We start from the raw sequence: 12,311 nt of genomic DNA, 5'->3' as shown, positions 1-12,311 counted from the left end.
AAGTAAGTGGCTTGATTATTTATTGCAAGATGGGTTGTTATTTAAAAGAAACTAGATGTGCATACCAAATTGTTCTATGAGGGAAAATTTAATCAAGGAGAAACATAGTAGTGGACTTGCAGTACATTTTGGTGCAGACAAGACTCATGAGCAGTTGAACAAGTTTTATTTCTAGCTGAAGATGAGGACTGAAGTGGAGAAGTATATGAAAAATTGTGAAGTTTGTCAATGTGCAAAAGGAAGAAGCCAAAACACAAGGTTGTATGTTCCATTACCTATTCCAGATAGACCTTGGGATATGGTAAGCATGGATTTTTTTTTGGGCTTACCAAAGACTTAAAGAGGAAATGATTCAATTTATGTTGTGGTTGACAGATTTTCAAAAATGGCACATTTTATTACATGTTATAAAACCAGTGATGCTACTCACATTGCTAATCTGTTTTTTAAAGATATTGTAAGAATGCATGGGTTACCTAAGAGTATTGTTTCAGACAAAGACTCCAAATTTGTTGGACATATCTGGAGGACATTGTGGAAGAAGCTTGGAACTAAACTGAGTTTCAGTTCTGCTTATCATCCTCAGATGGATGGATAGACTGAAGTTGTAAATAGAAGCTTGGGTAATCTTCTAATAAGTCTTACAGGTGAACATCCAAAACAATGGGATCAAGTATTGGCATAGGCTAAATATGCATATAATGACTCTCCTAATAGGATTACAAGATAGAGTCCATTCAATATAGTTTATGGAATGCACCCAAGAGGAGTGTCTGAATTAAGAAATCTAGGAAAAGCTAATATGATAAGTACTGAAGGGGAAGATTTTGCTTCAGAAATGCAAGCAATACATGAACAGGTAAAACAACAACTACAAGATAGCAACATAAAGTACAAGAGCATAGCAGACTTGAGAAGGAGAGAAGTTAACTATGAAGTTGGGGATTTGGTTTTAGCACACCCGAGGAAGGAAAGATTCCCAAAAAGAGAGTATAACAAGTTAAAGTTGAAGAAAATTGGACCATGCAAAATATTGAGGAAATTTTCTGCAAATGCATATGAAATTGAATTACCCCCTGATATTGGAATATCTCCAATTTTCAATGTTGCTGATTTGTACAGGTATGAAGGTGAAAATGTAGATGACACAACAGAAGACCAAGAGAAACAAGAAATTGATTGGGTAAAACAGTTACCTACAACAAAGGAATTGCAGCTAGAGAGGATTCTGGACAAGAAATTGTTGAAAAAGACAAGGGGACAGGAGTATTTTCAGTATTTGGTCAAGTGGAAAGATCAACCAATTGTTGATGCTACCTGGGTGACAGATACCATGCTATAGAAATTGGACAGTTCTGTAGAAGAGCTCATGGACAGGATCCCATGAAGAATTTTGTCCTCAAGAGTCTAATGCAGGAGCATGAGGCTTAGAGGCAAAAGGCTTCAAAAGTTATTCCAAAAATACAAAAAAAGTTACAAGCAAAGGAGTGAGGTCCTTTAGCTATCAATTTACAAAGCTTTCTAGTTAGGATTTGAACTAGAATATAGGATTTGGATTATCATGTAATAAATTCAAGTAGTTAGATGTAGTGGAGATTCTCGAGGAGAAGATTATGCAGATTAGATAGGACTAGTTACTTCTATCCTTTGATTTAGGACCTGGTTGTTAAATGAACCAGTACTTATGTATGTTCTGGATCATTGTAAGGGGATTTTGACTGAATTGGCTTGATTTGGCTATATATGGTTAAGTTGCAGAAAACATAACTCTGTGTAATTTTTGTGTGAAATTGGTCAATCCCAGAGGTGTCACGTCCCTTTCTAGTGTTTTTGTGTATCTTTGAATTACCAGTTTGACTTAAACCTCAGAGTTCTATTGTTCTATGTGATCACATTTAATTTCATTTCTATTGTGTATTAGTGACCGCAGGGGTAGAAATGCATGAATTCTTGATCCAAGACTGAAGTCCTGCATACATTCTTAACTGTTGATTTCATCTTCAACGCATTGTGGCATAGTCAACAGCGGGGGTTGGCCCTATTATTAAACCTCATGTTAATCAAAGTCCTGCGAGCCATAGATTCTGGAAAACCTCTGTCATCGATGTTAATCTCAAGTCCAGACCTGAAGAGTTATAAATTGGGTTTTATAAGCCTATCGGCTCCATGACGTGGTAATGTTGTGCAGGTCTTTGTATGATATCATAGTGACCATCAGATCACTGATGAATGCTGACCATTGGATGGATCTCGCATCGCATCATTTATAAGGAAGGGACCCTGGCCTGGCAGAGTTTTGAAATGCGGCATGCAATACAAGCGCACCGATAAATATTGCATCACAATGTTAACAAATAAAGGAACTTACCTGGTGAGTTGTGATTGCAATATGCGATGGTTAGAGGTTTTGTAAGGCATTTGGCGGTTGCGGCTAAATTAGCGGTTCTGCTAATTTAGCAGAGTATCTAACTCTGGAGGTAAATGACCAAGACTCCAAGGGAAATCCAAGAAGATATTCCACCATAATTAGAATACATAGTCTTAGATTTTGAATGATTGTCACTTACGCCTACACACCAGCCACCACCTTGTCTCCTCTGCGCACATACCAAACAATATTATGACAAAACCATAGCCTGAATTTCATTAAGCTTCACCAAATATAGGACACATTATTTTTCACAAGGGCCACAGAGGACGCCCATTCTTCCAAATTAAAATTTTGTAGGTATTTATCATGTATGATAGCTTTCCAACCTCCAGATCTAGAGAAGACCCTCCAAAGATTCTTCATAAGGAGGGTTTTGTTAAAACATTTGTTATATCTAATGCCCCATCCACCTAGTGATATAGTTTTTTCCCGCAAACCCAATTAAAAAGGAAATCAAAGATTATAGTGTTGATTATTCTAATGACTACCATTAGGAGATGGTATAAATGCATCTAGTAAACAAAAATTCCTTGGAGAATTGCTTGAACCATCATGAGCCAACCACCTAGTGTAAGCCATTTGTGATCCCAATGTGTAATCTTTTTTTATATTTTATATTCTAGACACCTCCAATCCCCCAACTCGTATTTTCTAGGTTTCAAAATAAAACCCAAGTACTTAAAACCACCCACCATAGGCCTAGTAGTAACACCAAAAAGGGTCACAATCTGAAGAATCTCCTCCTCATCCACCCTAGTGGAAATGAGCTCTAATTTCTCTTTATTCATTGAAAGCTGAGAGGCATTTTTTAATTTGGAGAAGATATTGTGTATGCATTTCCATTTAGATAATTTGGACTCACTAGCACACATGACATTATCAACGAAAATTGAATGGGTCATTGAAATATTCCTTGATACCCTGTAGCCTTTGATAAAGCCCTTATCCCTTGCTTTCCTCAAACTCTTGCCAAGTGCATCTATAACCAGAATGAAGCAGAGAGGAGAAAGTGTGCACCCTTGGAAGAAACCCCTGGATATCTTAAAAAAAACCAATTGATTTACCATTAATTAGCATTGCCATATTCACTGATGTGACACATGCCATAATCCAGTTAACATGTCTAGAATAAAAGAGTATCTTGTGTTGGACCAATATGAGAAAATCCCATTCGACGCAGTCATAAGCTTTCATGAGGTCTATTTTCATCAAATATGCATTCATTGAGCCTCTCTCACTCTCACACGTCTCAAATAGTTCAACCCACATCAGATCTCAACACTTGCTCTAGCGAACACTTTGTGGTACAGTGGGTCGTGTTCAATGAAGCTGCCCCAGTGTTGACTCACACAACAACAGTCAACTCACATAGTGATCGGTTCACTTGAGCTTAACTTCTAATAGCTAATCAAGCAAGATTTTATGCTTCTTTCCCACCACACCATCTACCTCAAAGCTCACGCTTTCTACACAGCGGGCTCTCCACACAGGTCTTAAACAATGATCTCCAACAACTCCAACAACAGGGAAAACTCCACTTGCCCTTCACAACCACGGAGTTATCACGACTATGGCCAAACACAACTCTTTAAGCCACATTGGCTCCGATACCATGTTAGAACTTGAACACTCACAAAGTGATTATTTCATTACTAGATGTTATAATTTATAAACTAGTTGAGCAGTAAATTCAATAGTGAATCTGTCGATTGTCATTTATTTTTCACCAACACTCACCCACTCCTGATAACTGCAGACTTTATACCAACCATCTAGAATGTACTTGATACAGTCTTGATTAATATTTGAATGATTATATTTTTATTTATAAATGTAACCACTTTCATTAATATAAAATTCGAGACATAGTCAAGAGAACATGAACCACGGGTTAAAGAACCAAATAGACCAAAAAATAAATGCAGAACCCATTCCACTACAAAAGTGAAGGCCCAAAATGTATCAAAACAAGAACCAATACATAACGCCAGTAGTAACATAGATTACAACCACTGTGGAAACCAAATAGAAAGTGAAAACAACAGCCAAAATGACCCAAATCTAGCAAAAAGGAAGACACACCTCGGCAATGAAAGAAGAAAGGAAAAAAACATAGAAATTATCAAAAGATAGAGAAGAAACTTGATGCATGGATCACAATGTTGACAAAGAAGCTGTAATGAAGGAATCCCGATGCCGATGAAACATCGCACTTTGAAAGTTGGACAACCACGATGTTTTGTTCTTGATGTATATGGGAAAATGATATATGGGAGAATGAATTTGTTAGAAGCAAAATCTATTAAAACCATTGGAATAATGAAAGAATATTCAATGATGATGTACCCTATACCCATTATATGACATATTTGGAAACCGCGACGATCTAAATATCCTCGATGCCAAGCTAAGATGCGAACTTCAACACTCCGCAAAGGGATAACACCTATGCTCTATAGTTGGAGCAAGAGCACCCTAACCAAAAGAATTCACATGCCTTGGATTTATCGATTACAATGTAAGCCCCACAACCAAACTCACCCCATGAGGATGCACCATATAAAAATCCAACACGAGAGGAGAAATCAGCCTCCATTAGAGAGGCGACTTGACTATGAGCTTTGGGATTCCAAGGAACAACCTCCTGAAAATAGTCCAAGATTTTGACACTAGTGGAATGAATGTAGGGGACATATTTTCAAAGCTATAGTTATTCCTGCAACCCATATACGCCATACAAGGCATAGTGCTAGAGCTCATACTTCGTTTGGACTAGAGCTCTAGTTTGTCAACCATGCTACAATAGAAGACATATCCACCTCTATATCTACTTCAAGGGAATTTGTGATCAATGCCCAAACAACATTTGCAAAAGGGAAGAGAAGAAAGAGGTGCCTAACCTCCTCCGAGGCCAATCCACAAAGAGGACACTAGCTTAGACCCTGAAAACCTCTCTTTATGATGTTGTAAACCTCGCTTTATGAGGTTATTCCAGTTGACTATTTGATTGTGGGTGACCGACCATGTAAGACATTTGATTTTTAAAGGAACCTCCGACTTCCAAATGGGAGCCAACAACCTAGCATGAGTCTCAACATGAAAAGGAGAAGTGATGAGTGAGTAGGAATCTTTGACAAAGATGTCACCATTTGAAACCCAATCTTCTCATGCGAACTTATCAGGCTTATCTGTGAGGTAAATCCTATGATTAATTAGATGTAGACAATATGTATCTCATTGAGCCAAAAATTCATGTGCAATACCCCAATCCAGTGAATAGGAACATGTGCAAAACGAAAAAGGAGAGTTCCGTTCCTTCCCAATATGTGCTAAAGTATAAATATCTCACTCGTTGAGCCACGAGATGACGTAACCAAGAAGATTATGACCTCCAGTTAGTCCTTGGGAAATGAAGACCTTGTCTCTTCTGCCCATTTACCAGAAAATATTACCACAAAACTATAACCTGACTTTCATGAAGCTTCGCCAAATATAGGAGGTGTTATTTTTCATAAGGATGCCTATTCTTCCAAATTAAAATGTTGTTGGTATTTATCATGTATGATAGCTTGCCATCCTCCAGATCCACATAACACCCTCCAAAGACTCTTGATAAGGGGGTTATGGTTAAAAAAATTGGTATCTCTAATGCCCCATCCACTTATGGATATTGGTTTGGATAATGTCACCAAAGGAGACAAGTGATATCTCTTTTTTATGCAGACCCAATTCCAAAGGAAATTAGAGATGATAACGTTGACCATTTTAATGAATAGCATTGGGAGATGATACAAATGCATTGAGTAAACCAAAATTCCTTGGATAATTTCTCTAACCATTATGAGCTGAATACCCAGTGTAAGCCATTTGTGATCCCAATGTGTAATCTTCTTTTATATTTTATCTGCCAGCCACTTTGAATCCCCTAACTTGTATTTTATAGGTTTCAAATTAAAACCAAAGTACTTAAAAACACCCACCAAAGTCCTAATTGTAACACTAAAATGTGTCACAATCTGAAGAATCTCCCCCTCATCCACCCTAAGCATTATTGAATTTGGATAATATGGTGTGTATGCATTGCCATTCAGGTAATTTGAGTGGGTCATTGAAATGTCTCTTGATACCCTTACCCCTTTCATAATGCCCTTGTCCCTTTCTTGCCTCAAAATCCTACCAAGTGCATCTATAGCGAGAATGAAGAGGAGGGGAGAAAGTTCTCACCCTTGGCTCAAACCCCTGCATATCTTAAAAAAATGAGTCAATTGACCATTAATTAGCATTGTCGTATTCACTGATGTGACACATGCCATAATCCAGTTAACATGTTTGCACACAAAGTGTATTCTATGTAGGACGAGTCCCATAAAATCCCATTCAACATGGTCATAAGCTTTTGTGAGGTCTATTTTCATCAAATATGCATTCAGATTGCTAGATTTAATGGAGTGAATGATTTCTTGAGTGATTTCCACTGCATCTTGTATCCATTGGCCACAAAGAAACTCAAATTTCTCTAGAGTAATGTGGTGTGATATGATCCTATTAACTCTATTTTTAATTAATTTATAAATCATCTCGTAGACAAAGTTACATAAAGAAATTGGTTTGTAATGAGAAAAATTGCAGAAATTGTATTTTTTGGGTATACTTATGAGAAAGTAGAATTGATGGCATTTTTTATATATCCCTAAATGCGAGACTCCTCCACCATCTCCACTAGATATGAGCCAATGATGTTAAAAAAAACAAGAATAATTGCAGTGGGCATCCATCCAGACCAAGGCTTTTATCTTTCGCTAAGTCTTTTAATGTCGCTTGTAATTCTTCCAAAGAAATTGGCCTATCCATCATCTCCAACTCTTCTTCATTTACCATCTGCAGGAACACATTAGTCTTCTCCATTTGATCAACTAGATTTAGCCATATCCATTTGATCAACTATATTTGTTTCCTCCTGATGCCTTCTATTGGGACATGAAAAAATTAACTTTTTTCCGAATTTCATGGTGTGATGAGAGAATCTTATTGTCTCTGTCTGTAATGTACCATATGGAGTTTGCACTCTTGCTTTTGGAGGCCACCTTGTGGAGTTTGCACTACTCTTTTGGAGGCCACCCTGTGGAAGAAACGGGTGTTCTTGTCACCTTCACAAATCTAACACATTCTACTTTTGAACCTCCATTCATCTTATTGATTTTTCAATATTTCATTCTTCTTTTCCATAAGATTGAATATTTCCTTCTTAGAAAACCAGTGTAACTACTTGAAAATCAATTGAAAACACCAAAAATCCACGGACCAGACTATTTGTAAAAGAACTTTTGATCCAAATGGTCCGTTACATCCTTAATTTCCTGTGTGATAATAGTTCCTTCCTTCTGCATGTCCTTTTCTATGCTGGCTGATGCAAGATCTGACAACCTTTTTTAATCTTTTTAGTTTATAACTTACCTTTTCCATCTAATTATCGAGGTCAAAATATAAAGGATGCATCCATGATTCGCACACTAGCTCTGAAAATTCTAGGTCTTTCAACTATTGGAGCATCTAATTCCAACCACCTGTTAGGTGTCAAAACAGTCCCTCCATGTGTCCCAGTTTAGTTTCAGTTAAGTCGAGTTTGACTCCAGTCATTTATGATTGGTGTTTCCAATGTAATCTTATTTAAGTGATTTATAATACCGAGAAGAGCAAGTATTCTACTCCACATTTTGTTCTCTTCAATTTTTGTCATGGTATTTTTATTGCAATTAAATGCAATGTCTACAATTTATTTTTCTTGTTGAGTTGTAGTCAGTAAACACTCAACAAATGGAAAAATCCAAGAGGCTCAGAAGGTCAAAGTAACAACAGAATATGTTTGAGATCTTTTTAGATCTAGAAGTGAAGAAGCAAAAGGATGCCTTTGCATTGAAATGCATAAAAGAATCTGTCGATGACAGCATTCTACCCCTGATTTCAAAAGCCAAGACAACCAAGGAGGCTTGGAATACTCTTGAGAGGTGTTTTGGTGCAAGGTGCAGCATTAATATTTCTAATGATGATAATATGATGATTCCAACAACAGAGCTTGCTGATGAAAGTTTGGTGAATCGAGCAACAGAGCTTGTTGATGAAAATTTGGTGATTCCAGCAACAGAGCTTGCTCGGGACAATGAAACTGTCATTGAAGCAGTCAATGTTATGGTGAATCCAGCAAATAATATTGTTGATGTAAAATTTGATGAAGAATCGTTGGCTAATGGTGAATGGTTCCACATGATGCTGCAAAAACATCATATTGACATGATGTTATTTTTTGAGACACATGAAGACAACATCAGCGACACAGGTTAGTACAAAAGTAAAAAAGACAGACACAAAGCTAGAAACAAAAGCAAAGAAGGAAGCTTAGAAAGAGAAAATAGAAACACATGCAAAAGCAACAACTCATAAAGAAGTGCGACAGGAAAAAGCTCTCATTGCAGAGCAGAAGGAAAAGAACCAATGTGGTTCTCCAAATATTTTCAATTCTAATGTTGATTTCGAGTGTGCGGGTACACAGAATGACTATGAAAAAGAGTTAAATTTTCTTGAAACATGGCTTGCAACACCATGCCTTGATGAAGTCTACATAGAAGATGCAAAAATGAATGTTGAAGACAACATCGATGAAGAAAAAATTAATGAAATTTTCAAGTATTGGAGTCCTGAAGAGATGAAATTATATTATGGTCTAATGTTGCAGCAGATTGAAGATGAAAAGTGCACTACAAAAGATAATATGTGGCAGTAGCCCATATATAACTTGTTTTTTGAAGAAGTTCAAGATATGCTTAGACAGCTTGAAAGAATGGAAGACCTGCAACAACAACTGAAGAAAATGAAATTTGAATCTTACAACAAGAAGGACATGCTGAAGCAACTTAGAGGCTATAGGATCTGGAAAAAGAAAAAGAAAAGTTGAAGTCAATTTTTAAATTGTAAATCTAGCTTAGACAAAGACCAACAGGTTTCTTAATTGAATTTTTTATGTGGTTGTAATTAAGGGGGAGTGTTGGAGAATCTAATTGCAACCCCCTGTTAGGTGTCAAAACCGTCCCTCCAAGTGTCCCAGTTTAGTTTCAGTTAAATCGTGTCAAAACCGTCCCTCCAAGTGTCCCAATTTAATTTCAGTTAAGTCCAGTTAAGTCGAGCTTGACTCCAGTTATTCACGATTGATGTTTCCAATATAATCTTATTTAAGTGATTTATAATAAAAAACACAAGTCTTCTACTCCACATTTTATTCTCTTCAACCCAGTATGACTTACCACCACCCCATTCGAGAAATATCATGTCACGGTCTTCTCTTCAATTTTTGTCATCAACCAAGTATGACTTAGCACCACTCCATTCGAGAAATATCATGTCACGGTCAGAGATTTCCGTATGAAAGGATGATGATTGCAATTGATTGAGCCTCTCGATTAGATAAAAGGGCACCATAGAGTTAAAATTGTTTTATGAATTATTTAAAGTTAATCAAATTTTACTTTGCACCATCTTAATGATAACATCATTTCATTTAACATCAAATTTAACCTCCGCTTAAAATATAACCTAATTAGAGAAAAAGATCAATCAGTGGGAATAAACGTGTTATGTTACGTGAATATGGATTTGATTCGATTTGTTTTGCAGGTGGCCGACCAAGAAATTTACTGTTTGATCTGTTCGAGGAAGACAGAAGATGGAAACAGGAATTAAATTGATTGTTTCACAAAGGAAGTGGGGGTCAAAGGTCGTGATCGCCAGTTTGAGGATGACACTGAAACTTTTGGGATGTGTTAATTTTAATTTCACTAGATTTTAAAAATATTTTGGATTTTGATAAAAAAGAAGAATCAATTGTTTAATCGTATTCGCAAATATTTCTGGAATTTGCGGAGATATTCCTGGAAATATTCGTGTAATGTGCTAAACATCTACAACTTCATATGAATTTCGTGCGGTATACGCTACCAAAGACCAAGTTTTGGCTGGCTACCCTGGCCTATATATAGAGTCTCACCTGTGGTATACAAGCAGGAAATAAGCTCAACTGCAATTCCTTGTATTCCGCTGTTTTGTTAGTTGTGTTTAACTTGCTGGTGGCCGTTGCAATGGGGGCAAGAACATTATCAGTTTCGGTTTATGTTACAGCAACACTAGCAATAATATTTAGTCTTTATGTTCAAGGTAAGGTAGTAATCCCTCGACTGTATTTTATGCACGTAAATAAATGGTCATATTTGTTTGTTTCGTTGAGTATATATCATAAATAAATATTTGTTTGTTTTGGCAAGTACAGGAGCTATGGGTGCGACGTTTGCGATCCAGAACCACTGTTCATACACTGTGGGCCGCAGGAATTCCCGTAGGTGGCGGTCAAGCGCTGGGGCAGGGGCAATCATGGAGTGTTAACGTGCCCGCAGGAACAAGCTCAGGCAGATTTTGGGGGTAAAGGAAGCTGCAGCACTGGTGACTGCGGCGGCGTGCTCAGCTGTACACTCTCGGGAGAGTCTCCTACAACGCTGGTTGAATATACTCTCAATGGGGGCAACAATCAAGATTTCTATGACCTCTCTGTAATTGATGGTTTCAATGTCCCTCTCTCCCTAACACCCTCCGACGGTAGCTGCATCGCACCCACATGCAAAATGGACAAGTGCCCAGATGCCTACCTATATCCCACTGATGACACTAAAACCCACGCTTGCGCTTCTGGTGCTAATTACAACATTATATTCTGCCCCTGATGACAACATAAAATCCATCCCTGCTTATCGTACCGAATTCGATTCAATATCGTATCTACAATAAGGATATTATTACAATATCCATCCCTGTTTATCGTACCGAATTCGATGCAGTATCATATCTACAATAAGGATATTATTACAATGTTGACTGTAGTATCATATTTATAATAAGAATACCACTTTAAGGCAAAGGCATAATTATTTTTATAATATTTTTATTTTTAGTGTATATGAATTATTTTTATAATATCTTCACTGATCAATTTGGATATATTTACAGTGTATATGGATTATTGGATCTAAATGATTTAATAAATAATTATGGATGATTTAAAAATGTTTTTATTTAAAAAGAAAAGAAATGATTATATATATTATATGTTGTTTATATATATATATATATATATATAATATAATATAATATAATATAATATAATATGATGAAGTTATATATTTTTAAGAAGGTCTTGTTTATATTAGAATGAGGTATTTTTACAAAGATATTCAAAATTTTAAATTATGAATAGCTAAGATTTGATAATTTAAAAATATTCTTTTTCATGATACCACAAACAATATAGACATTATTTGAATGATTTTTCACATTTTTTAATTTATTAAAAACTAATTGATGAAACATGGCTAATTTTCAATTGATCAATCAATTTGAGACTCTCTTTCAATGGATTTGAGGCTCCCCTCGGTTCAAAATACTACATAGGGAAAATTGATCAATCAATTTGAAGCCTTTGCCGGTTCAAAATACTGGATTTTCTTTTGCATATTTAATGTTGTGACATTGCTTGCTTTGCACCATAGCAAACTACATATTCACTAGGAATATTCTCAACTAAGCAAACACCTTCAGTAATACAACATGCTAGAGTGTTCACTTCACTTCACATCTGATGCCCACTAGTCTCATTTGTCACTCAAAGCCCACATCTACCCTCACCACCATCATTTGCATCCCAAATATCAACTTTATCCTCTAACTAGAAGGAGATGAACGTTTTTCTTTTGGGTTATGGTTCATTTTAGTAAGGGATTGCACAAAGAAGCAACATTCTCATTAGAACGTTTTCCAAAATAAATTATCACACTTACAAATTAAT

At 36.4% G+C, this 12,311-nt stretch overlaps 1 long non-coding RNA gene across 1 annotated transcript; it reads left to right on the top strand.

Moving 5' to 3' along the window:
• The first annotated feature begins 10,462 nt into the window (after positions 1-10,462).
• LOC149204135 (uncharacterized) lies at positions 10,463-11,342 on the top strand. Its single transcript, XR_016251739.1, has 2 exons — positions 10,463-10,633; positions 10,746-11,342. It is a non-coding gene; the product is annotated as an uncharacterized LOC149204135 (long non-coding RNA).
• Positions 11,343-12,311: the final 969 nt, after the last annotated feature.

This window comes from Pinus tabuliformis, chromosome 1_2 (assembly GCF_031772625.1).
Source record: "Pinus tabuliformis cultivar Carrire ecotype Pingquan chromosome 1_2, CPIR1, whole genome shotgun sequence".
NCBI classification, from domain to species: Eukaryota; Viridiplantae; Streptophyta; class Pinopsida; order Pinales; family Pinaceae; genus Pinus; species Pinus tabuliformis.
Note: the sequence above shows the minus strand (reverse complement) of the source record. Positions and strands in the feature narration are given on the sequence as shown.